The sequence below is a fragment of the Primulina tabacum genome, chromosome 10 (assembly GCF_025594145.1).
Source record: "Primulina tabacum isolate GXHZ01 chromosome 10, ASM2559414v2, whole genome shotgun sequence".
Lineage (NCBI taxonomy): Eukaryota > Viridiplantae > Streptophyta > Magnoliopsida > Lamiales > Gesneriaceae > Primulina > Primulina tabacum.
Genome location: NC_134559.1, coordinates 29,114,046 through 29,140,003, shown reverse-complemented (window position 1 = coordinate 29,140,003; position 25,958 = coordinate 29,114,046). Strand labels below are relative to the sequence as shown.

Genomic DNA, 25,958 nt, shown 5'->3' with positions numbered 1-25,958 from the left:
AAGTAGAAAAAAAATAAAAAGAAGGAAATAACGAATGTAAAGCTATTATTATTCCTGGGATACGATAAAATGGAACCGGAATCGAATTTCCAACTTCCTAAGCGGATTTCTCGAGAAACGAAATCTTAACAGAAGCGTTAAATCACAAATTAGATGGGTCTTAGAGAAGGAATTCGGCTAAAATCTCGTCAGCTCATTGCGTAGTAATGAGTCTCGTCCGTTTGCCCGTTTACAATCAAATTAGCGTACAATTTTGTCCAAATCCGGCAATGCCCGAGCTACTTTCATTTCACATGTCTTATCTGGTCACGATAGAGATTCAGATGATTTGAGCCAAAAATCGTCTGTCAACAAGTAATCAAAAATAGAAAAACACAAAAAGGGGTGCAACACGAGGACTTCCAGGGGGTCACCCATCCTAGTACTGCTCTCGCTCAAGCACGCTTAACTTCGGAGTTCTGATGAGATCCGGTGCATTAGTGCTGGTATGATCGCACCCGACATTAGGTGGGATGTTTATTCTTATATCCCTCGAGTACGTGTGGAGCGGGCGGCGATGGACAACACGCGGCACTGCGCTCGCCCAATCATAACCATGAAGTTAAGCGTTCTGGCGCGATGGCAGAGCTAGGATGGGTGAGCTCCCTTGGAAGACCTCGTGTCGCGACCGTTTACGTAAATTATGGATAAAACAGTCGAAATATTGTTTTTAATGAGTTAACCGTCTCCGGAGTAATCTGCGTCATACCCTTCCGCACAGAACCGGCTCACGACAACAAAAATCGATAAATGTTCACAGAAAATAGAAAAAAAAGTAAGAAGAAGGAAATAACGAATGTAAAGCTATTATTATGCCTGGATACGATAAAATGGAACCGGAATCGAATTTCGAACTTCCTAAGCGGATTTCTCAAAGAAACGAAAGCTTAACAGAAGCGGTAAATCGCAAATTAGAGGGTCTTAGAAAAGGAATTCGGCTAAAATCTCGTCAGCTCATTGCGTAGTAATGAGTCTCGTCCGTTTGTCCGTTTACAATCAAATTAACCTACAATTTTGTCCAAATCCGGCAGTGCCTGAGCTACTTTAATTTCACATTTCTTATCTAGTCCCGATCGAGATTCAGATGATTTAAGCCGAAAATCGTTTGTCAACAAGTAATCAAAAATTGAAAAACACGAAAAGTGATTAACACGAGGACTCCCGGGGGGTCACCCATCCTAGTACTGCTCTCGCCCAAGCACGCTTAACTTCGGAGTTCTGATGGGATCCGGTGCATTAGTTCTGGTATGATCGCACCCGACATTGAGTGGGATGTTTATTCTTATATCCCTCGAATACGTGGGGAGCGGGCGGCGATGGACAACACGCGGCACTGCTCTCGCCCAATCATAACCATAAAGTTAAGCGTTCTGGCGCGATGGCAGAGCTAGGATGGGTGACTTCCCTAGGAAGACCTCGTGTCGCGACCGTTTACATAAATTATGGATAAAACAGTCGAAATATTGTTTTTAATGAGTTAACCGTCTCTGGAGTAATCTGCGTCATATCCTTCCGCACAGAACCGGCTCACGACAACAAAAATCGATAAATGTTCACAGAAAATAGAAAAAAAAATAAGAAGAAGAAAAATAACGAATGTAAAGCTATTATTATGCTTGGGATACGATAAAATAGAACCGGAATCGAATTTCGATTTTCCTATGCGGATTTCTCGAGGAAACGAAAGCTTAACAGAAGCGGTAAACCGAAAATTAGAGGGTCTTAGAGAAGGAATTCGGCTAAAATTTCGTCAGCTCATTTCGTAGTAATGAGTCTCGTCCGTTTTCCCGTTTACAATCAAATTAGCCTACAATTTTGTCCAAATCCGGCAGTGCCCGAGCTACTTTCATTTCACATGTCTTATCTGATCCCGATCGAGATTCAGATGATTTGAGCCGAAAATCGTCTGTCAAGAAGTAATCAAAAATAGAAAAACATGAAAAGGGGTGCAACACGAGGATTTCCCATGGGGTCACCCATCCTAGTACTGCTCTCGCCCAAGCAGGCTTAACTTCGGAGTTCTGATGGGATCCGGTGCATTAGTGCTGGTATGATCGCACGCGACATTGAGTGGGATGTTTATTCTTATATCCCTCGAGTACGTGTGGAGCGGGCGGCGATGGATAACACGCGGCACTGCTCTCGCCCAATCATAACCACGAAGTTAAGCGTTCTGGCGCGATGGCAGTGCTAGGATGGGTGACCTCCCTATGAAGACCTCGTGTCGCGACCGTTTACATAAATTATGGATAAAACTGTTTAAATAATTGTTTGTAATGAGTTAACCGTTTCCGAAATAATCTGTGTCATACCCTTCCGCACAGAACCGGCTCACGACAACAAAAATCGATAAATGTTCCCAGAAAATAGAAAAAAAATAAGAAGAAAAAATAGCGAATGTAAAGCTATTATTATGCCTGGGATACGATAAAATGGAACTGGAATCGAATTTAGAACTTCCGAAGCGGATTTCTCGAGGAAACGGAAGCTTAAAAGAAGCGGTAAATCGCAAATTAGAGGGTCTTAGAGAAGGAATTCGGCTAAAATCTCGTCAGCTCATTGCGTAGTAAAGAGTCTCGGTCGTTTGCCCGTTTACAATCAAATTAGCCTACAATTTTGTCCAAATCCGGCAGTGCCCGAGCTATGTTGATTTCTCATGTCATATCTGGTCACGATCCAGATTCAGATGATTTGAGCCGAAAATCGTCTGTCAACAAGTAATATAAAATAGAAAAACACGAAAATGGGTGCAACACGAGAACTTCCCAGGGGGTCACCCATCCTAGTACTGCTCTCTCCCAAGCATGCTTAACTTCAGAGCTCTGATGGGATCCGGTGCATTAGTGCTAATATGATCGCACCCGACATTGAGTGGGATGTTTATTCTTATATCCCTCGAGTACGTGTGGAGCGGGCGGCGATGGACAACACGCGGCACTGCTCTCGCCCAAACAGAACCATGAAGTAAAGCGTTCCGGCGCGATGGCAGAGCTAGGATGGGTGACCTTCGTGAGAAGACCTCGTGTCGCGATCGTTTACGTAAATTATGGCTAAAACTGTCGAAATAATTGTTTTTAATTAGTTATCCGTCTCGGGAGTAATCTGCGTCATACCGTTCTGCACAGAACCGGCTCACGACAACAAAAATAACTAAATGTTTCCAGAAAATAGAAAAAAAATAAGAAGAAGAAAATAGCGAATGTAAAGCTATTATTATGCCTGTGATACGATAAAATGGAATTGAAATCGAATTTCGAACTTCCTAAACATTTTTTCTCGAGGAAAAGGAAGCTTAACTGAAGCGGAAAATCGCAAATTAAAGGGTCTTAGATAAGGAATTCGGCTAAAATCTCACCAGATCATTAAATGTACCCAGAAAATAGAAAAAAAAATAAGAAGAAGGAAATAGCGAATGTAAAGCTATTATTATGCCTGGGATACGATAAAATGGAACAGGAATCGAATTTCGGACTTCCTAAATCGATTTCTCGAGGAAACGGAAGCTTAACAGAAGCGGAAAATCGCAAATTGGAGGGTCTTAGAGAAGGAATTCGGCTAAAATCTCACCAGCTCATTGCGGAGTAACGAGTCTCGTTCGTTTGCCCGTTTACAATCAAATTAGCCTACAATTTTGTCCAAATCCGGCAGTGCCCGAGCTACGTTGATTTCAGTCGAAATAATTGTTTTTAATGAGTTAACCGTCTCCGGGGTAATCTGCGTCATACTCTTCCGCACAGAACCGGCTCACGACAACAAAAATCGATTATTGTACCCAGAAAATAGAAAAAAAAATAAGAATAAGGAAATAACGAATGTAAAGCTATTATTATGCCTAGGATACGATAAAATGGAACCGGAATCGAATTTCGAACTTGCTAAGCGGATTTCTCGAGGAAATGGAAGCTTAACAGAAACGGAAAATCGCAAATTAGAGGGTCTTAGAGAAGGAATTCGGCTAAAATCTCGTCAGCTCATTGCGGAGTAATGAGTCTCGTTTGTTTGACCTGTTACAATAAAATTAACCTACAATTTTGTCCAAATCCGGCAGTTCCCGAGCAACGTTGATTTCACATGTCTTATTTGTTCCCGATCGAGATTCAGATGATTTGAGCCGAAAATCGTCTGTCAACAAGTAATCAAAAATAGAAAAACACGAAAAGGGGTGAAACACGAGGACATCCCAGGGGTAAATAACGAATGTAAAGCTATTATTATGCCTGGGATACGATAAAATGGAACCGGAATCGAATTTCGAACTTCCTAAATGGATTTCTCGTCAAAACAAAAGCTTAACAGAAGCGGTAAATCGCAAATTAGAGTGTCTTAGAGAAAGAATTCGGCTAAAATCTCGTCAGCTCATTGCGTAGAATGAGCCTCGTCCGTTTGCCCGTTTACAATCAAATTAGCCTACTATTTTGTCCAAATCCGGCAGTGCCCGAGCTACTTTCATTTCACATATCTTATCTGGTCCCGATCGAGATTCAGATGATTTATTCCGAAAATCGTCTGCCAACAAGTAATCAAAAATAGAAAGACACGAAAAGGGGTGCAACACGAGGACTTCCCAGGGGGTCATCCATCCTAGTACTGCTCCCGCCCAAGAACGTTTAACTTCGGAGTTCTGATGGGATCCGGTGCATTAGTGCTGGTATGATCGCACCCGACATTGAGTGGGATGTTTATTCTTATATCCCTCGAGTACGTGTGGAGCGAGCGGCGATGGACAACATGCGGCACTGCTCTCGCCCAATCATAACCATGAAGTTAAGCGTTCTCGCGCGATGGCAGAGCTAGGATGGGTGACCACCCTGGGAAGACCTCGTGTCGCGACCGTTTACGTAAATTATGGATAAAAAAGTCGAAATAATTGTTTTAATGAGTTAACCGTCTCTGGAGTGATCTGCGTCATACTCTCCCGCACAGAACCGACTCACGACAACAAAAATCGATAAATGTTCCCAGAAAATAGAAAAAAAAAATAAAAGAAGGAAATAACGAATGCAAAGCTATTATTATGCCTGGGATACGATAAAATGGAACCGAAATCGAATTTCGAACTTCCTAAGCGGATTTCTCGAGGAAACGAAAACTTAACAGAAGCGGTAAATCGCAAATTAGAGGGTCTTAGAGAAGGAATTCGGCTAAAATCTCGTCATCTCATTGCGTAGCAATGAGTCTCGTCCGTTTGCCCGTTTACAATCAAATTAGCCTACAATTTTGTCCAAATCCGGCAGTGCCCGAGCTACGTTGATTTCACATGTCATATCTGGTCCCGATCGAGATTCAGATGATTTGAGCCGAAAATCGTCTGTCAACAAGTAATCAAAAATAGAAAAACACGAAAAAGGGTGCAACACGAGGACTTCCCAGGGGGTCACCCACTCTAGTACTGCTCTCGCCCAAGCACGCTTAACTTCGGAGTTATGATGGGATCCGGTGCATTAGTGCTGGTATGATCACACCCGACATTGAGTGGGATGTTTATTCTTATATCCTGTTTGAAACTAGGTTCTGGAGTTTGACAAAACATGAATCAATCGATTAACAAAATATGAATCAACTGATACGCGCAAGCAAATTCGGCAACTGAACTTATCAACTGAAATCAGCTGATACAATGATACAGAGTAAACTAATCAGTTAAAACATTCAGCCGAATGCCTCAAAGTCTCTCAACTGAAGATGTCTCGGGAAAGAACAAAGAAGACATAACTGATTACAAGAGCACCGCACAACAACCAAGACTACTTAAAACAACGCATTCCGGACAAAGCAATTAAGACGCCGAATTACAATAAATGAAGCAAACAATATCGAAGGAATAATCAAGTGGAAACCAACGGATACAAATATTCAAATTTATCTCAAGATTACAGTTGGAAAAGAAGAGTATAAATATGGCAGAAGAAAAAGAAGAAGTGACGATACATCATTCAAAACTTGCTATTACTCTGTCAAAATCTCAGCTCACTCTTACTTGATTTATTCGTAGCAATCAAGGCTATAAGTTGAGCAAACTAGCACTCTGTAATATTTGTTAATTCAATAGTGCTAAGATCAGTTACGCACAGAGATCATTTCGTAATACTAAGAGTTTCAGTTTAGGCAGTGGGTAAATCCTAACTGAAGTGGGTCTGTACAAGTGTTGTATTGTATCAAAGTCTTTTATTGGAAATCCTATCCTTGTGATAGAAGGGGTGACGTAGGAGTAATTGAATTCTCCGAACATCCAGAAACAATCCTTGTGTATTTTATTTCAGTTCTGTATTCTATCTGTCAGTCAGTTACCTTCCGCAACTACCTCAGTTTAACTGATTTATATTGACCAACAAGATTCCGAGAATCAGTTTGTCACCAAACTGAACTCAAAAATTCGATAAGACCAATATTAATTGAGAGTGTTTATTCAACCCCCCCTTCTAAACACTCTTGACATGTCAATTGATCATATCAAGTGGTATCAGAGCGGTTGAATCTTGTTCTTGAATACTTCTGATCTATAAATCTGCTAGCATGACTTTATTCAATAAAATTCCTATGTTCTCAAGAGAAGATTTTGATGACTGGAAAATCAGAATGCAGGCTCACTTAGCTGCACAAGATGATGACATGTGGTATGTCATAACAGACGAACCCATGAAGCTTCTAAAAGCAAATACAGCAATTGCCATAACTGAAAGGGGCACCACAGAGAATTCAAAAGCCCAGAGAAGAGTGGACAACTGAGGACAAAAGAAAAGTCAATCTTGACAATGTGGCCAAAGATACTCTATACAAAACACTGGACAAAGCAACATTCAACAAAATAAAGATGTGCAAAACAGCAAAAGAAATTTGGGAAAAGTTGATTCAGTTATATGAAGGAAATGACCAAACAAAAGAAAATAAACTCTCTGTTGCTGTTCAGAAATTTGACAATATCAAAATGAAGGTTGGAGAATCAATGAATGAGTATGATGAAAGGGTGAGCAGTATTGTAAATGAATTAAATGCACTCGGAAAGGTGTATACTAACAAAGAGGTTGCACTAAAAGTGATGAGAGGTCTTCCAAAGGAATGAGATGTCAAAACTATGGCTATGAGAGAATCTAAAGGCTTGAACCAGATCGAACTTCATGAACTATTTGCTGATTTAAAGGCTTATGAATCTGAATTGCAGAGCAGAGAAGGAGAACCATTTACTCCTACAGCTACAACTGCTCTAGCAGCTGTAAGAACTGAATCAACCAGTTCAGTCGAGAAATCTGCCGATCAGTTAAGCAATGATGCTATGTCATTATTCATCAAAAAGTTTGGGAGGTTCATGAGAAAGAACCAAGGAAACTTTCAGAAGCAATACCAGAGAAACAATTCCAAAGAAGAAATAAATGCTTGCTACAATTGTGGCAAAACAGGTCATTATATTGCTGACTGTCCTAAACCAAAAAAGGACAGTCAAGGATCAACTGACAGAAGAAAGAAATCATATGAGCATAAGAGAAGATCCAGAGATGATAAGAAAACCTACAAAAAGAAACATGAGGTTCTATTAGCTGAAGAGAACAAATCCAAATGGGCAGAAACTGATAGTGACGAATCAGAACCAGAAAGCTCATATAGCTCAAGTGATGAAGAGGAAGTCAAATGTCTAATGGCCAATGATACAGAAGCAGAATCTACAAGTTAACAGGTATTTGATTTTAGTTCAACTGATTTTACACGAGAAGAACTCATTTTAACATTGCATGAAATGGTAAATGAGTACCAGAAACTTGCATCATCATTTGAGAAAATAAAGTCAAAGCAAAATGATCCCTTGGACAATAAAACCAAAACTGATGAATCAGTTGATGGGTTGAGTCTAAAAAGGGAAATTGCTGAGTTAAAAGCAGAGAGAAAGAAAGATCAGTCACTGACCCAGAAATTGATCCTTGAAAATTCAAAACAGACTGAACTCATTCAATCTTGGAATAAGTCGTCTACTGCACTGAATGAGATGCAAAATTCACAAAAATCAGTTTTTGATAAAACTGGTTTAGGGTTCAGTAATCAAGGAGAAACGTTTTCAAATGATACTCAACCAAAGCTGACAATGAACAAAGGGAAGTACATTCACTTTGTCAAATCAGCAGTGGTACAAGAACAAATTGAGCCCAGTAAACTGATTGAACAACCTACTGAGAAGTTGAACAAGGCTAGAAGATATGGGATTGGCTGTAGCCAAAAGCTTTCAACTGATTCACAAAGCGGGTCATCAAAAAGATTTCACAAAAACTATTCGAATGACTATGTCAATTACTATAACTGCAAGCCAGTTCAGAAGAGATACAGATTGAACAATCAGTTGAATAAGACTAAAACACATATTGTATCAACTGTACACTACTCACCAAGCACACAAAAGCCGAGAAAAACCATTTGGAATACAGCTACTGGAAAGTCAGTTAGACTAATCCAAGTATGGGTTCCAAAGGGACTAATAAGTTTTGGACCCAAATAGATATGGGTACCAAATCATATTATGTGTGTGCTTGCAGGTAACAGGTACAGATAAAAATTCAATATGGTATTTGGACAGCGGTTGCTCACGACATATGACAGGAGATGCAAGTATGCTATCTCAACTGACCAAATATAGTGGTCCAAACATCAGTTTCGGAGATAATTTCAAAGGTAAAACCGTGGATAAGGGTAAGCTTATCCATGGTAACTTTACTATTAAAGATGTTTTATTAGTAGAGAATCTGAAGTATAACTTGATTAGCATCAGTCAGTTATGCGACAATAGATTCTCGGTACAATTTGATAAAAACTCATGCTCAATTAAAACATCAACTGATGAAATCATACTAACTGGCAAACGATGTGGAAACACATATAAAGTCAGTTGGAATGAACAGCCTCATGCACCGGTCTGCTTTATTGCTTTAAAATCATCTCAAAACTGGTTGTGGCATAAAGGGTTAAATCATTTAAACTTTAAATCCATTGCCTATCTGAGTAAACATGAACTTGTAACTGGTTTGCCCAAAATAAATTTTTCAAAAGAAAAACTTTGCTCACCATGTCAGTATGGAAAACAAGTACGATCTTCTTTCAAAAACAAGGGCTGTAAGTCTTCATCCCGATGCTTAGAACTATTGCACATGGATCTCTTCGGTCCAATATCAGTCATGAGCTTAGGGGGAATGAAATACACCTTGGTGGTCGTAGATGATTTTTCAAGATTTACTTGGGTTATCTTTCTCAAATCCAAAGACCATACGGCTGGACAACTGATTAAACTCTTTAAAAGACTTTTAAATGAAAAATCAGTTGGGATTGATCGAATCAGATCTGATCGAGGAACTGAATTCATCAATCAAACACTTTCAAGCTTTCTAGAAAATGCTGGAATCAAGCATGATCTCTCAGCAGCAAGAACTCCTCAGCAAAATGGTGTAGCTGAGAAAAGAAATCGAACCCTTAAAGAAGCTGCTAGAACAATGCTTGCTGATTCTGGTATTTCTCAAAGATTTTGGGCGGAGGCAGTAAACACTGCATGTTATACTCAGAACAGATCAATGATTAATAAGAATCATATGAAAACACCATATGAGATCTGGCATGGAAGAAAAAGTATAATCACTTATTTCAAAATATTCGGCTGTAGATGTTTTATTCATGATAATAGTAAAAATTACTTAAAAGCGTTCGATGCCAAATCTGCAGAAGGAATATTCCTTGGATATTCATCAGTTAATATAGCTTATAGAGTCTTTAATAAGAAAACTTTAAATGTTGAAGAATCTGCGCATGTTGATTTTGATGAAACTGCACTAACTGATAAGCCAACTGATCAAGTTGAGCTAGCTGATCGATTTTCAGATATCAGTTTGGAAGATGATGACAAAGATGAAAATCATAATAATCAAAACATCCTTCAAACACCAGAACCAGAGATATTGGATCAATTAAATGAGCAGGAAGTCAATGCTGACAATCAGTTATTAAAGAAAAATGATAATATTCAAATATCAGCTGACGAGGCATCAACTGAAGCTGAAAACTGCATTCAGTTACCAACTGAAGAAGTTGCAGATGCAACGAATGCTGAGTACAGATGGAGAAAATCACATCCACTAGAATTGGTAATAGGAAATCCATCTGATCCAGTAAGAACTCGCAATCAAATGTTAAATTTATTTATTCATTCAGCCTTTGTCTTACAAATGGAATCAAAGAAAACTGATGAAGCTCTTGCTGATCCTAACTGGGTAAATGCTATGCAAGAAGAGCTGAATCAGTTCACTCACAATAACGTCTGGAACTTAGTTCCAAGACCAACTTCAAAAACCATTATAGGTACAAAATAGGTGTACAGGAATAAACTAAACGAGGACGGTTCAGTTATACGCAACAAAGCAAGACTAGTAGCACAAGGATATAGGAAAGAAGAAGGAATTGACTACGATGAGACGTATGCTTCAGTTGCAAGATTGGAAGCAATCAGAATATTTCTTGCTTATGCATCTCACAAAAACTTCAAAGTTTACCAGATGGATGTGAAGAGTGCATTCCTAAACAGTCAGTTACAAGAAGAAGTATATGTTGAACAACCTCCAGGTTTTGTAAATCACAAACTTCCTGATCATGTATACTATTTGAACAAAGCATTATATGGTCTTAAACAAGCTCCCAGGGCTTGGTACGAAACTCTTTTAAAATTCCTAACTGATCATGACTTTACAGTCGGATCAGTTGATAAGACCTTGTTCAAATTTACTAAAAATAATCATATTCTATTAGTTCAAATTTATGTTGATGATATAATATTTGGGTCAACTAACCCCAAATTGTGCGAAAAGTTTGCTAAGTTAATGCAGGAAAAGTTTGAAATGAGCGTGATGGGTGAACTGACATTTTTTCTTGGACTGCAAGTGAAGCAACTGGAAACTAGTATATTCATTAGTCAAACAAAATATACAAAGGAGTTGCTAAAGAAATTTGGTATGGAATCATGCTCAGCTGCAACTACTCCCATGAGCTCATCAGTTAAACTAGATACTGACGCAGGGGGAATATCAGTAGAGGCGACATTATGTAGAGGATTAATAGGTTCATTGTTGTACCTAACAGCCAGTCGACCTGATATTGTTTTTGCTGTCTGTATGTGTGCCAGATTTCAAGCAAATCCTAAGCAATCACATTTCTCAGCTGCTAAAAGAATTCTGAGATATCTTAAGGACACGCAAAATGTTGGGCTATGGTATTCCAAAGACTCCACCTTCAATTTAGTTGGATATTCACACGCAGATTATGCAGGATGTAAGCTTGATCGCAAAAGTACAAGTGGATCTTGTCAGTTCTTAGGAGACAGACTGATCTCTTGGTTCAGCAAGAAGCAGACATCCATAGCTACCTCAACAACAGAAGCAGAATATCTTGCTGCTGGTAGGTGTTGTGCACAACTGATCTGGATTCAGCAACAACTGAAGGATTATGGAGTAACGTCAACTGAATCGCCCATATTTTGTGATAATACCAGCACAATTGCCATCACTTATAATCCAGTTCTTCACTCAAGGACCAAGCATATAGATGTCAGGCATCACTTCATTAGGGATCATGCATTAAAGAAGGATATTCGACTAGAATATATTTCAACTGAACAGCAAGCAGCTGACATCTTCACAAAACCATTACCCGAGGCTAAGTTTTCTTACTTTCGAAATATTCTTGGTTTAATTGATTTATCTTAGAAATTATTAGTAATATTGCTTCACTAACAGAATTATATGCAGAAAATAAGAACACAACAAATTGAAAATAACGCTTCATTAAGAATACCAACGTTCCCATTTTACAGAAGATATCATGGAATCAACTGAATCTAGCCACGCCCTAACCCAATCATTTAACTCATAAATTCGAACTCTAGCAAATGCCATAGATTTCGAAATCTTATCAACAACATGCCACTCCTTCCATAGCATCGCTTCCAAAAGACATTTGTCTTCAACCAAATCCTAACATGCCTCACTTCAAAACGTGCAAGGTATTTCAGTGCTCTTGCCTCCTGAGCACGAGTAGGAATAGCACCACTGTCACTCACCCTCTTCAACTCATGAATCTTTTCCCATGTTAACATCACCTTTTGAAAAACATATATCTGCATCTTTCTCTTGATATCTTTTAAACGAGGGGTTGACTGCTCAGTAACATGAACATGAGTGCTGCTGCATGCATCAGAATCAGACATATTGAAATATTTTTGAACTGATATTGCATCACATTTTTATCACTATCATCTTATTTATAGGAAAATGACGTTGGAGAAGCTGAAGAGTCTCAAGTTAATCAATGCGTCTCTCACATTTACCAAGGACTTTAAGTTATCAGTTGTTCATTGTCAACTGACACCAGTTTGAATTCTATTAATAGTTGTTTAAATAGTCCCAGTTCATGATCAACTTATGACAGTTAGTCTCTCATCAGTTCATTTGTTTACATATCACAGCTGATGAAATATATCATTTGCAGAAAAACAGAGTTAAAACCAGATAAATATTTCATTACTTATAAATGTTGGTCTGGATTACATCATCATACTTCTCCTCCACAACAATTATCCAAAATTTCAGCCAAACAGATAGAGAAGAAGGAGCAGTCATGAGAAAGCTGTGAGAATGAGCTATGCGCCTCAGGATCTTCAATTCCTTGCGGAGCATCAGCTGATACATGTGACCGTCCTTGATGACGTCCACCGACACAGCAATATTCAAGTGCTTTCGCACTTGATTCAGTTCTGCCACCAATTCAGGAGTGGTGGCCTCCCCAGAGTTGTATAAGAGCTCAAGCTCCTGCAATCGCTCCCAGTAATGCAGACTTTCATAGAAGACTTCGTATTCTATCTCAGCCTTCCTGGCCTCCACAGAAAAGGGAGAAAGACTTGAGTCACCCGTATCAGACATTTTTTATCTTGAATATTTTGGATGATATGTCTAAAACTAATTGAGCCATTTCTATTTATAGCAGAATATCAAGAAAGTTGAAGAGTCGTCAACGTTTCAGCAAAACCAATAACCTCTCTGACTCTTAAAATTATTTTGTAGCACTACTTTAATTATTATATGCACCAATTTAGGCGGAATGTCAGTTTTTAAAACGTTAACTGAGAAGACAATCGTTTGTGAATTCTGAACTGACTTGAATCAGTTTCCCAACTGATTGTTCAGCTTGAAAATTTTACAAATCTTCCCACATAAGTTAACCAATTAAAAACTTATTATATTCCAAATCAAATGAGGTGACTAAATTTTTATGATGTGGCATATTTTAAAACCGCTCATTATTATATACACACGATTACAACACACGTACACACATTTTTATTCAAAATTTTTCCCGGGCTGACACGTGTCCAGAATTTGAATAGTCACGAACAAAAGCATTTTGCCCGCTTCACTTCAGTTCTATTCTTCACAATTACAATCAGTTTCTAAGAGTATACAAATTTCAGAACTTATTCTCTTCAATTTGCAGATCACTACACTTTCCGAAATGGCAAACCAGATCCCAGCCCATATCTTGAATGCGATGGTCATCGATTTTAACTCGGTTCTATCGATTCAAGAAGCAGACGTTAAGAATGTATTTCTAAAGCTTGAGTCGGCAGGTCTCAGGATGTTCTTGGGACAATCTTCTCAGAAGATATACCTCAAGGAGGTCAATGAATTCTATCGGAAGGGATTTATCACTGCTAATGACACTATCTCTGTGACTATCAATGATCAGTTGCTACTCCTTTCTGAAGAAGCTTTCGGAGAAATCTTCTCTTTGCCAACTGATGGTTATGTCAGCTTTTCTGAAGTAAAAACTCATGACATTGAAGAAATGCAGTCTCGACTATCTGCTGATGGACGGAAAATCAAGGTTTCCGATCCAAAGAAGGAACTGAAACCAGAAATTCAGTTGTTAGCTGATATCGTTGCAAAGGGAATATTAGCAAAAGCCGGTTCTTATGCTGCTCTTACACTCGAAAAATTCCAGGTAATGACCATAATCATGGGTGAAAAGAAAGCAAATTGGAGATATATTCTTTTTAACATCTTGAAGAATATGCTCAAGTCATCCAAACAGTCATGTGGCTTCGCCATCCAAATCAGTTATCTGTTAAAACTGAAGGGTTTGGTAGCTGAAAATGCTGAAACATCATCAAAATTCAAGGTCTTTACTGCCAAAAACACCTTGCCATCAAAAACCAAAATAGAGGTTGAGCCATCACCAGTCAAGAAGGTCAAAACAACAAAAAGGAAACTGATTCTCAGTGAATCAGATTCAGAGAAAACTCCTTCCCCTAAGCTTGTCAAGAGACCAAGGACTCAAAGAACCAAACCAATAACCACAGTGGAAGTCATTCCACCTGAGAAAATTATTCAATCAGCTGCTCAACAGCCCATTCAGGCTATCCCTTTGCAAGTAGTCTCACCTGATGATTCAGTTACCAAAGCAAAGACACCAGCTAAGGTAAGAGCTCCCTTGACTCTTGTAAATCGCCCTACCATCCTGCCTAGAGCTAGATCTAAAGGTGTAATATTAAGGGAACCAGTGCACTCCACACATTCTGGAATGGATCTTCCTCACATTCTCTCAACTGACAAAGGAAAAGGCAAGCTGGTTGAAGAACCCCGGCCATCCAATGTCATTCAAACACACATTGACCTAGTTTGGGAACAGGTCAATGCATTTGCCACATCACAATTAAAATCTTTTGATTGTTGGAAAAGTTTCAGAACAGAAATCTTTGCCAAAGAACTGAAGCATAGATCTCAACTGAAAAAGTTCATCAAGCTAGAAGCAATTGTGATGAAAGTAGTCAAAGCTGCTACAATTCCACAGGCATTAGAAAGGCAGAAATATTTCTTTAATCAGATTCGCGTCAAAAAGCTAACAAGAATGGTAGCAAAGCTGAAGTCCAACTACAATCCCACAAGTCCAATTGCATACAATGATAGAGCTGTGTTCACTCAACTGGACACAGATCTTAGTAGTCTGCAGAGTGAAATCAGATTTTGGGAAGAAGATCAGGAACTAGTTCTTCATGACAAACCCCCCAACTCAAATATTGAAAAAGATTTATCCTCCTCTCCACAAAAAGAACCATCTCCACAACAGGCAACTGAAAAGCCAGTTCAGGGAATACCTCAATCCTCTCAGACAGAACATCAGCTATATTCTGAAGCAGAACTATCCTTGGCAAACATTGATGAAATCATTCAAGCTGTTACCTTGGAAGCTCAGCTAGAGGAAATACAATATGACTCAATTACCCATTCAACTGAACAACCAGAGCAAGACATTAAGATATCATCTGAAGCACCAGCTGAGTCACTTATTGCTGAAAAATTTATATCTGCTCAAACTAAAGATCAAACTGAAGTGCCAAACCAAACTTCAGAAAAAGAAATAACTGAAACGGAAAAAGCTCAAACTGAAGCACCAGTTCAGCCAGAAACTTCTGCTGAACAAGATATTCAAACTGATGAACAAGCAAAACCCTCAGAACAAGAAACTGCTGAACATGTAGAAGGTCAGTTGCTCACTGAATCAAAGGAGCAAGAACAAATTTCAGTTAATTCTCCACATGAGTCCCCTATGTATGAACCATCCATCTCCATCATTCAGCCAGACAGTCCATTTCTTGATCAAAACCAACGTTCATCATCTCAAATTCAAGAAAACATTCCAGCTCAGCCTATGGCTGGAACAATGGAAACTAATCAAGCATTAGTTCTTTTTGGACAAACATCGAAGCATTCAGAAACGCCCAGTCAGCGACCTCCAATTTAATCCACAGAAATGGATGTTGTTCTTGAAGAAATACAGAACATACAGTACAATATGCAGCAGATGCCCGCTGAAATAAAGAAAATTCAATTCGAACAACTGTCTCATACTGTCAAATTAGATTCTTCGACTGAATTTGACTCGGCGAAACTAAACGCTCTTCAAGCCAACATGGACTCTCTTAGCAGAATTGTGCATGAAATAAAGAAGGGCCTAGTTAACTCACTCTTTACAACTCAGGATGTAATTAGTCAGAGAGTTGAGCGACTGGAAACCTCTGTTTCAAATAAAATAGAATTGCTACAGACCTCCCTCACAACTGTTGCCACAAGTATCTCATCAGATGTAAAAATTCTTTCCATTGACGTTCGAAACTTATCAGACAAAATGGAGTTGTTTGACAAAAAGGGGGAAGAACAGCAGCTGAAGAAGAATTAATCAGATTATTAGAATCAACTGATATAATATTCTCAGATTTTATGTTATCTACAAGGAATCCAGTTATTTTATGATTCAGTTGTGTAATCTATTATCTACAAAGAGCTCAGTTATTCGATCTTAAATCACTTGGTTTTGTCAAACACCATAAAGGGGGAAATTGTTGGAAACTAGATTCTGGAGTTTGACAAAACATTAATCAATCGATTAAGAAAATATGAATCAACTGATACGCGCAAGCAAATTCGGCAACTGAACTTATCAGCTGAAATCAGCTGATTCAATGATACAGAGTAAACTGATCAGTTGGAACTGATCAATTAAAACATTCAGCCGAATGCCTCAAAGTCTCTCAACTGAAGATGTCTCGGGAAAGAACAAAGAAGACAAAACAGATTACAAAAGCACCGCACAACAACCAAGACTACTTAAAACAACGCATTCCGGACAAAGCAATTAAGACGCCGAATTACAATAAATGAAGCAAACAATATCGAAGGAATAATCAAGTGGAAACCAACGGATACAAAGATTCAAATTTATCTCAAGATTACCGTTGGAAAAGAAGAGTATAAATATGGCAGAAGAAAAAGAAGAAGTGACGATACATCATTCAAAACTTGCTATTACTCTGTCAAAATCTTAGCTCACTCTTACTTGATTTATTCGTAGCAATCAAGGCTATAAGTTGAGCAAACTAGCACTCTGTAATATTTGTTAATTCAATAGTGCTAAGATCAGTTACGCACAGAGATCATTTTGTAATACTAAGAGTTTCAGTTTAGGCAGTGGGTAAGTCCTAACTGAACTGGGTATGTACAAGTGTTGTATTGGATCAAAGTCTTTTAGTGGAAATCCTATCCTTGTGATAGAAGGGGTGACGTAGGAGTAATTGAATTCTCCGAACATCCAGAAACAATCCTTGTGTATTTTATTTCGGTTCTTTATTCTATCTGTCAGTCAGTTACCTTCCGCAACTACCTCAATTTAACTGATTGATATTGACCAACAAGATTCCGAGAATCAACTTGTCACAAAAATGAACTCAAAAATTCGATAAGACCAATATTAATTGAGAGTGTTTATTCAACCCCCCCTTCTAAACACTCTTGACATGTCAATCGATCCTATCATATCCCTCGAGTACGTGTGGAGCGGGCGGCGTTGGACAACACGCGGCACTGCTCTCGCCCAATCATAACTATGAAGTTAAGCGTTCTGGCGCGATGGCAGAGCTAGGATGGGTGACCTCCCTGGGAAGACCTCGTGTCGCGACCGTTTACGTAAATTATAGATAAAACAGTCGAAATAATTGTTTTTAATGAGTTAACCGTCTCCGGAGTAATCTGCGTCATACCCTTCCGCACAGAACCGGCTCACGACAACAAAAATCGATAAATGTTTCCAGAAAATAGAAAAAAAAATAAGAAGAAGGAAATAACGAATGTAAAGCTATTATTATGCCTGGGATACGATAAAATGGAACCGGAATCGAATTTCGAACTTCCTAAGCGGATTTCTCGAGGAAAAGAAAGCTTAATTGAAGCGGTAAATCGCAAATTAGAGGGTCTTAGAGAAGGAATTCGGCTAAAATCTTGTCAGCTCATTGCGTAGTAATGAGTCTCGTCCATTTGCCCGTTTACAATCCAAATCCGGCAGTGCCCGAGCTACTTTCATTTCACATGTTTTATCTGGTCCCGATCGAGATTCAGATGATTTGAGCCGAAAATCGTCTGTCAACAAGTAATCAAAAATAGAAAAACACGAAAAAAGGTGCAACAGGAGGACTTCCCAGGGGGTCACCTATCCTAGTACTGCTCTCGCCCAAGCACGCTTAACTTCGGAGTTCTGATGGGATCCGATGCATTCGTGCTGGTATGATCGCACCCGACATTGAGTGGGATGTTTATTCTTATATCCCTCGAGTACGTGAGGAGCGGGCGGCGATGGACAACACGCGGCACTGCTCTCGCCCAATCATAACCATGAAGTTAAGCGTTCTGGCGCGATGGCAGAGCTAGGATGGGTGACCTCCCTGGGAAGACCTCGTGTCGCGACCATTTACGTAAATTATGGATAAAACAGTCGAAATAATTGTTTTTAATGAGTTAACCGTCTCCGGAGTAATCTGCGTCATACCCTTCCGCACAGAACCGGCTCACGACAACAAAAATCGATAAATATTCCCAGAAAATAGAAAAAAAAATAAGAAGAAGTAAATAACGAATGTAAAGCTATTATTATGCCTAAGATACGAAAAAATGGAACCGCAATCGAATTTCGAACTTCCTAAGCGGATTTCTCGAGGAAACAAAAGCTTAACAGAAGCGGTAAATCGCAAATTAGAGGGACTTAGAGAAGGAATTCGGCTAAAATCTCGTCAGCTCATTGCGTAGTAATGAGTCTCGTCCGTTTGCCCGTTTACAATCAAAGTAGCCTACAATTTTGTCCAAATCCGGCAGTGCCTGAGCTACTTTCATTTCACATGTCTTATCTGGTCCTGATCGAGATTCAGATGATTTGAGCCGAAAATCGTCTGTCAACAAGTAATCAAAAATAGAAAAACACGAAAAGGGGTGCAAAACGAGGACTTCCCAGGGGTCATCCATCCTAGTACTGCTCTCGCCTGAGCTACTTTTATTTCACATGTCTTATCTGGTCCCGATTAAGATTTAGATGATTTGAGCCGAAAATCGTCTGTCAACAAGTAATCAAAAATAGAAAAACACGAAAAGGGGTGCAAAACGAGGACTTCTCAGGGGGTCACCCATCCTAGTACTGCTCTCGCCCAAGCACGCTTAACTTCGGAGTTCTGATGGGATCCGGTGCATTAGTTCTTGTATGATAGCACCCGACATTGAGTGGGATGTTTATTCTTTTATCCCTCGAATACGTGTGGAGCGGGCGGCGATGGACAACACGCGGCACTGCTCTCGCCCAATCATAACAATGAAGTTAAGCGTTCTGGCGCGATGGCAGAGCTAGGATGGGTGACCTCCCTAGGAAGACCATGTGTCGCGACCGTTTACGTAAATTATGGATAAAACAGTCGAAATAATACGTAAATTATGGATAAAACAGTCGAAATAATTGTTTTTAATGAGTTAACAGTCTCCGGAGTAATCTGCGTCATACCCTTCCGCACAGAACCGGCTCACGACAACAAAAATCGATAAATGTTCCCAGAAAATAGAAAAAAAATAAGAAGAAGGAAATAACGAATGTAAAGCTATTATTATGCCTGGGATACGATAAAATGGAACGGGAATCGAATTTCGAACTTCCTAAGCGGATTTCTCGAGGAAACGAAAGCTTAACAGAAGCGGTAAATCGCAAATTAGAGGGTCTTAGAGAAGGAATTCGGTTAAAATCTCGTCAGCTCATTGCGTAGAAATAAGTCTCGTCCGTTTGCCCGTTTACAATCAAATTAGCCTACAATTTTGCCCAAATCCGGCAGTGCCCGAGCTACTTTCATTTCACATGTCTTATCTGGTCCCGATCGAGATTCAGATGATTTGAGCTGAAAATTGTCTGTCAACAAGTAATCAAAAACAGAAAAAACACGAAAAAGGGGTGCAACACGAGGACTTCCTAGGGGGTCACCCATCCTAATACTACTCTCGTCCAAGCACGCTTAACTTCGGAGTTTTGATGGGATCCGGTGCATTGGTGCTGGTATGATCGCACCCAACCTTGAGTTGGATGTATTCTCTAATATCCCTCGAGTACGTGTGGAGCGGGCAGCGATGGACAACACGCGGCACTGCTCTCGCCCAATCATAACCATGACGTTAAGCGTTCTGGCGCGATGGCAGAGCAAGGATGGGTGACCTTCCTTGGAATTCCTCGTGTCGCGACTATTTGCGTAAATTATGGCAAAAACAGTCGAAAAAATTGTTTTTAATGAGTTAACCGTCTCCAGAGTAATCTGCGTCATACCCTTCCGCACAGAACCGGCTCACGACAACAAAAATCGCTAAATGTTCCCAGAAAATAGAAAAAAAATAAGAAGAATAAAATAGCGAATGTAAAGCTATTATTATGCCTGAGATACGATAAAATGGAATCGTAAATCGAATTTCGAACTTCCTAAGCGGATTTCTCGAGGAAACGAAAGCTTAACAGAAGCGGTAAACCGCATATTAGAGGGTCTTAGAGAAGGAATTCGGCTAAAATCTCGTCAGCTCATTGCGTAGTAATGAGTCTCGTCCATTTGCCCGTTTACAATCAAATTAGCCTACAATTTTGTCCAAATCCGACAAAGCCCGAGCTACTTTCATTTCACTTGTCTTGTCTGGTCCCGATCGAGATTCAGATGATTTGAGCCGGGGTGCAACACGAGGACTTCCCAGGGGGTCACCCATCCTAGTACTGCACTCGCACAAGCACGCTTAACTTTGGAGTTCTGATGGGATCCGGTGCATTAGTGCTGGTATGATCGCACCCAACAATGAGTGGGATGTTTATTCTTATATCTCTTGAGTACGTGTGGAGCGGGCGGCGATGGACAACAGGCGGCACTGCTCTCGCCCAATCATAACCATGAAGTTAAGCGTTCTGGCGCGATGGCAGAGGTAGGATGTGTGACCTCCCTGGGAAGACCTCGTGTCGCGACCGTTTACGTAAATTATGGATAAAACAGTCGAAATAATTGTTTTTAATGATTTAACCGCCTAGGGAGTAATCTGCGTCATACCCTTCCGCACAGAACCGGCTCACGACAACAAAAATCGATAAATGTTCCCAGAAAATAGAAAAAAAAAATAAGAAGAAGAAAATAACGAATGTAAAGCTATTATTATGCCTGGGATACGAAAAAATGGAACCGCAATCGAATTTCCAACTTCCTAAGCGGATTTCTCGAGGAAACGAAAGCTTAACAGAAGCAATAAATCGCAAATTAGAGGGTCTAAGAGAAGGAATTCGGCTAAAATCTCGTCAGCTCATTGCGTAGTAATGAGTCTCGTCCGTTTGCCTGTTTACAATCAAATTAGCCTACAATTTTGTCCAAATCCGGCAGTGTCTAAGCAACTTTCATTTCACATGTCTTATCTGGTTCCGATCGAGATTCAGATGATTTGAGCCGAAAATCGTCTGTCAACAAGTAATCAAAAATAGAAAAACACGAAAAGGGGTGCAACACGGGGACTTCCCAGGGGGTCACCCATCCTAGTACTGCTCTCGCCCAAGCACGCTTAACTTCGGAGTTCTGATATGATCGCACAAGACATTGAATGGGATATTTATTCTTATATTCCTTGAGTATGTGTGGAGCGGGCGGCGATGGACAACACGCGGCACTGCTCTCGCCCAATCATAACCATGAAGTTAAGCGTTCTGGCGCGATGGCAGAGCTAGGATGGGTGACCTCCCTGGAAAGACCTCGTGTCGCGACCGTTTACGTAAATTATGGATAAAAAAGTCAAAATAATTGTTTTTAATGAGTTAACCATCTCCGGAGTAATCTGTGTCATACCCTTCCGCACAGAACCGGCTCACGACAACAAAAATCGATAAATGTTCCCAGAAAATAGAAAAAAAGCGGAGAAGAAGTATATAACGAACGTAAAGCTATTAAAGCTGCCTTGGATACGATAAAATGGAACCATAATCGAATTTCGAACTTTCTAAGCGGATTTATCGAGAAAAAGAAAGCTTAACAGAAGCGCTAAATCGTAAATTAGAGGGTTTTAGAGAAGAAATTTGGCTAAAATTTCGTCAGCTCATTGCGTAGTAATGAGTCTCGTCCGTTTGCCCGTTTCTAATCAAATTAGCCTACAATTTTGTCCAAATCCGGCAGTGCTCGAGCTACTTTCATTTCACATGTTTATCTGGTCCCGATCGAGATTCAGATGATTTGAGCCGAAAATCGTCTGTCAACAAGTAATCAAAAATAGAAAAACATGAAAAGGGGTGCAACAAGAGGACTTCCCAGGGGGTCACCCATCCTAGTACTGCTCTCGCCTAAGTACGCTTAACTTCGGAGTTCTGATGGAATCCGGTGCATTAGTGCAGGTCGCACCAGACATTGAGTGGGATGTTTATTCTTATATCTCTCGAGTACGTGTGGAGCGGGCGGCGATGGACAACAGGCGGCACTGCTCTCGCCCAATCATAACCATGAAGTTAAGCGTTATGGCGCGATGGAAGTGCTAGGATGGGTGACCTCCCTGGGAAGACCTCATGTCGCGACTGTTTACATAAATTATGGATAAAACAGTCGAAATAATTTTTTTTAATGAGTTAACCGTCTCCGGAGTAATCTGCGTCATTCCCTTCCGTACAGAATCGGCTCACAACAACAAAAATCGATAAATGTTCCCAGAAAATAGAAAAAAAATAAGAAGAAGAAATAGGGAATGTAAAACTATTATTATGCCCAGGATACGATGAAATGGAATCGGAATCGAATTTAGAACTTCCTAAGCGGATTTCTCGAGGAAACGGAAGCTTAACAGAAGCGGTAAATCGCAAATTAGAGGGTTTTAGAGAAGGAATTCGGCTAAAATCTCGTCAGCTTATTGCGTATAAAGAGTCTCGGTCGTTTGCCCGTTTACAATCAAATTAGCCTACAATTTTGTCCAAATCCGGCAGTGCCCGAGCTACGTAGATTTCTCATGTCTTATCTGGTCACGATCCAGATTCACATGATTTGAGCCGAAAATCGTCTGTCAACACGTAATCAAAAATAGAAAAACACGAAAAAGGGTGCAACACGAGGACTTCTTAGGGGGTCATCCATCCTAGTACTGCTCTCGCCCAAGCACGTTTAACTTCGGAGTTCAGATTGGATCCGATGCATTAGTGCTGGTATGATCGCACCCGACATTGAGTGGGATGTTTATTCTTATATCCCTCGAGTACATGTGGAGCGGGCGGCGATGGACAACACGCGGCACTGCTCTCGCCCATTCAGAACCAAGAAGTTAAGCGTTCTGGCGCGATGGCAGAGCTAGGATGGGTGACCTTCCTGAGAAGACCTCGTGTCGGGATCGTTTACGTAAATTATGGCTAAAACTGTAGAAATAATTGTTTTTAATTAGTTATCCGCCTTGGGAGTAATCTGCGTCATACCCTTCCGCACAGAACCGGCTCACGACAACAAAAATCGATAAATGTTCCCAGAAAATAGAAAAAAAAATAATAAGAAGAAAATAGCGAATGTAAAGCTATTATTATGCCTGGGATACGATAAAATGGAACTGGAATCGAATTTCGAACTTCCTAAACATATTTTCTCGAGGAGACGGAAGCTTAACAGAAGCGGAAAATCGCAAATTAGAGGGTCTTAGATAAGGAATTCGGCTAAAATCTCACCAGATCATTAAATGTACCCAGAAATTAAAAAAAAAATAAGAAGAAGGAAATAGCGAATGTAAAGCTATTATTATGCCTTTGATACGATAAAATGGAACGGGAATCGAATTTCGGACTTCCTAAATGGATTTCTCGAGGAAACAGAAGCTTAACAGAAGCGGAAAATCGCAAATTAGAGGGTCTTAAAGAAGGAATTTGGCTAAAATCTCACCAGCTCATTGCGGAGTAACGAGTCTCGTTCGTTTGCCCGTTTACAATCAAATTAGCCTACAATTTTGTCCAAATCCGGCAGTGCCCGAGCTACGTTGATTTCAGTCGAAATAATTGTTTTTAATGAGTTAACCGTCTTTGGGGTATTCTGCGTCATACCCTTTAGCACAAAACCGGCTCACGACAACAAAAATCGATAATTGTTCCCAGAAAATAGAAAAAAAATAAAAAGAAGGAAATAACAAATGTAAAGCTATTATTATGCCTAGGATACGATAAAATGGAACCGGAATCGAATTTCGACCTTTTTAAATGGATTTCTCGAGGAAACGAAAACTTAACAGAAGCGGAAAATCGCAAATTAGAGGGTCTTAAAGAAGGAATTTGGCTAAAATCTCACCAGCTCATTGCGGAGTAACGAGTCTCGTTCGTTTGCCCGTTTACAATCAAATTAACCTACAATTTTGTCCAAATCCGGCAATGCCCGAGCTACGTTGATTTCAGTCGAAATAATTGTTTTTAATGTGTTAACCGTCTTTGGGGTATTCTGCGTCATACCCTTCAGCACAAAACCGGCTCACGACAACAAAAATCGATAATTGTTCCCAGAAAATAGAAAAAAAATAAAAAGAAAGAAATAACAAATGTAAAGTTATTATTATGCCTAGGATACGATAAAATGGAACCGGAATCGAATTTCGAACTTTTTAAATGGATTTTTCGAGGAAACGAAAGCTTAACAGAAGCGGTAAATCGCAAATTAGAGGGTCTTAGAGAAGGAATTCGGCTAAAATCTCGTCAGCTCATTGCGTAGTAATGAGTCTCGTCCGTTTGCCCGTTTACAATCAAATTAGCCTACAATTTTGTCCAAATTAGCGTCCGGGTCCCCACAGCTACTTCTACCAATGCAACTTCCTCCACTTCCTGGAAATAAGAGCCCACTGTAGATTTTCTTTTATGACTCTCCTCTTATAACAATTCCTCATTCTCTGATACTTTGACAGCAAGTTCATAAAAATCACGGAATTCTATCCTTTGGAATTTCTTTCTAAGCTCAAAATCGAGCCCTCGTTGCGCCATCTTCACATATTTTGATTCGGGGATGAAAACTCGACATCTGCTTCTCACCTTCTTGAATTTACAAAAGAAATCATTGGCAGATTCCCCCGATTTTGAACCACTTTTGACAATTCCGCTATACTGATCTCAGGCACTATTCTGAAGAATTTTTATGGAACTGACGTTCCATATCATGCCAAGTCATAATAGAGTTTCGAGGTAGCTTTGCATACCACGTGAAAGCAGTGCTGGTCAGGGAATTGGGGAACAAACGTAACTTGTAATTAGAAAAGTTCTCCAAATTTGCTAACTCCCCACACTGAAGTTTAAACCTGGCCACATGTTCCATGCTAGATTGACCATCTTCTCCAAAGTATAACGTGAAGTCTGGAACGCGGTATCCTCTTGGATAAGGGTTGTCACGATCCACAATATCAGGATACGGTTTATGGAACTCTGGTTGGTTGATTGGCCTCACTCCTGGGCCATACAACTCTTGAATAACATAACGTACCATCTCAAAATCCAACACTGGAGTTTGTCGTAACTGGTGAGGAGAATAGATTGCTCCCCGAGTGATATTCTCCGAACCTGGCACTGAATATCCACACATTCCCCCATCACCATACATCCCTGGATGTAAGTTAGGAGACATCACAGAGAACATATTACCAGCCATTTGTTTACTGTTACTGCAATTTTGGAATTTTAACCCCAATTCCTCATCCCTTTTGTGCGGAGGAGTGTACGTTCCTTCCCTAGCAGATTCAGGAATCAGTGCTTCTCCCAAGCGGCGATTTTCACCTGCTTGAGGAATCCCCGATCCTTGGCCTTTATCTTTAAATAGTTTAGTGTCCGCTTCTTGAAAATTTATCATTTTCTGATGTAACAACCTCTCCTTTTGCAGACTTCCTCCATTCCTTCACCTCTGCTACAAATTCCATCATAACAGTAGCGAAAGCTTGGGTAATTTCTCTGAGATCACTGCGGATATTCTTTTCCATAGTCACCATGAAGTTTGTTTAAGGTCCATCACAACCAGAAACGACAACTCCTTCCTTCATAGTCTCCTCTTCGAACTGTTGAAC

At 39.9% G+C, this 25,958-nt stretch overlaps 11 non-coding genes and 1 pseudogene across 11 annotated transcripts; all 12 read right to left on the bottom strand.

Moving 5' to 3' along the window:
- Positions 1–381: 381 nt before the first annotated feature.
- LOC142515429 (5S ribosomal RNA) lies at positions 382–499 on the bottom strand. Its single transcript, XR_012811275.1, has one exon. It is a non-coding gene; the product is annotated as a 5S ribosomal RNA (ribosomal RNA).
- A 681-nt stretch (positions 500–1,180) lies between these two features.
- On the bottom strand, positions 1,181–1,298 carry LOC142509462 (5S ribosomal RNA). The gene has a single exon (XR_012807635.1). It is a non-coding gene; the product is annotated as a 5S ribosomal RNA (ribosomal RNA).
- Positions 1,299–1,982: 684 nt separating this feature from the next.
- On the bottom strand, positions 1,983–2,101 carry LOC142514093 (5S ribosomal RNA). The gene has a single exon (XR_012810004.1). It is a non-coding gene; the product is annotated as a 5S ribosomal RNA (ribosomal RNA).
- A 682-nt stretch (positions 2,102–2,783) lies between these two features.
- LOC142508319 (5S ribosomal RNA) lies at positions 2,784–2,902 on the bottom strand. The gene has a single exon (XR_012806539.1). It is a non-coding gene; the product is annotated as a 5S ribosomal RNA (ribosomal RNA).
- A 1,680-nt stretch (positions 2,903–4,582) lies between these two features.
- On the bottom strand, positions 4,583–4,701 carry LOC142513936 (5S ribosomal RNA). The gene has a single exon (XR_012809857.1). It is a non-coding gene; the product is annotated as a 5S ribosomal RNA (ribosomal RNA).
- A 683-nt stretch (positions 4,702–5,384) lies between these two features.
- Positions 5,385–5,503, bottom strand: LOC142514899 (5S ribosomal RNA). Its single transcript, XR_012810772.1, has one exon. It is a non-coding gene; the product is annotated as a 5S ribosomal RNA (ribosomal RNA).
- Positions 5,504–18,054: 12,551 nt separating this feature from the next.
- LOC142516121 (5S ribosomal RNA) lies at positions 18,055–18,173 on the bottom strand. The gene has a single exon (XR_012811933.1). It is a non-coding gene; the product is annotated as a 5S ribosomal RNA (ribosomal RNA).
- Positions 18,174–19,018: 845 nt separating this feature from the next.
- On the bottom strand, positions 19,019–19,137 carry LOC142517101 (5S ribosomal RNA). The gene has a single exon (XR_012812861.1). It is a non-coding gene; the product is annotated as a 5S ribosomal RNA (ribosomal RNA).
- A 717-nt stretch (positions 19,138–19,854) lies between these two features.
- LOC142515466 (5S ribosomal RNA) lies at positions 19,855–19,973 on the bottom strand. The gene has a single exon (XR_012811311.1). It is a non-coding gene; the product is annotated as a 5S ribosomal RNA (ribosomal RNA).
- A 638-nt stretch (positions 19,974–20,611) lies between these two features.
- LOC142514228 (5S ribosomal RNA) lies at positions 20,612–20,730 on the bottom strand. Its single transcript, XR_012810132.1, has one exon. It is a non-coding gene; the product is annotated as a 5S ribosomal RNA (ribosomal RNA).
- A 1,464-nt stretch (positions 20,731–22,194) lies between these two features.
- Positions 22,195–22,308, bottom strand: LOC142512051 (5S ribosomal RNA; annotated as a pseudogene).
- Positions 22,309–22,989: 681 nt separating this feature from the next.
- LOC142517293 (5S ribosomal RNA) lies at positions 22,990–23,108 on the bottom strand. Its single transcript, XR_012813047.1, has one exon. It is a non-coding gene; the product is annotated as a 5S ribosomal RNA (ribosomal RNA).
- Between the last annotated feature and the right edge of the window lie 2,850 nt (positions 23,109–25,958).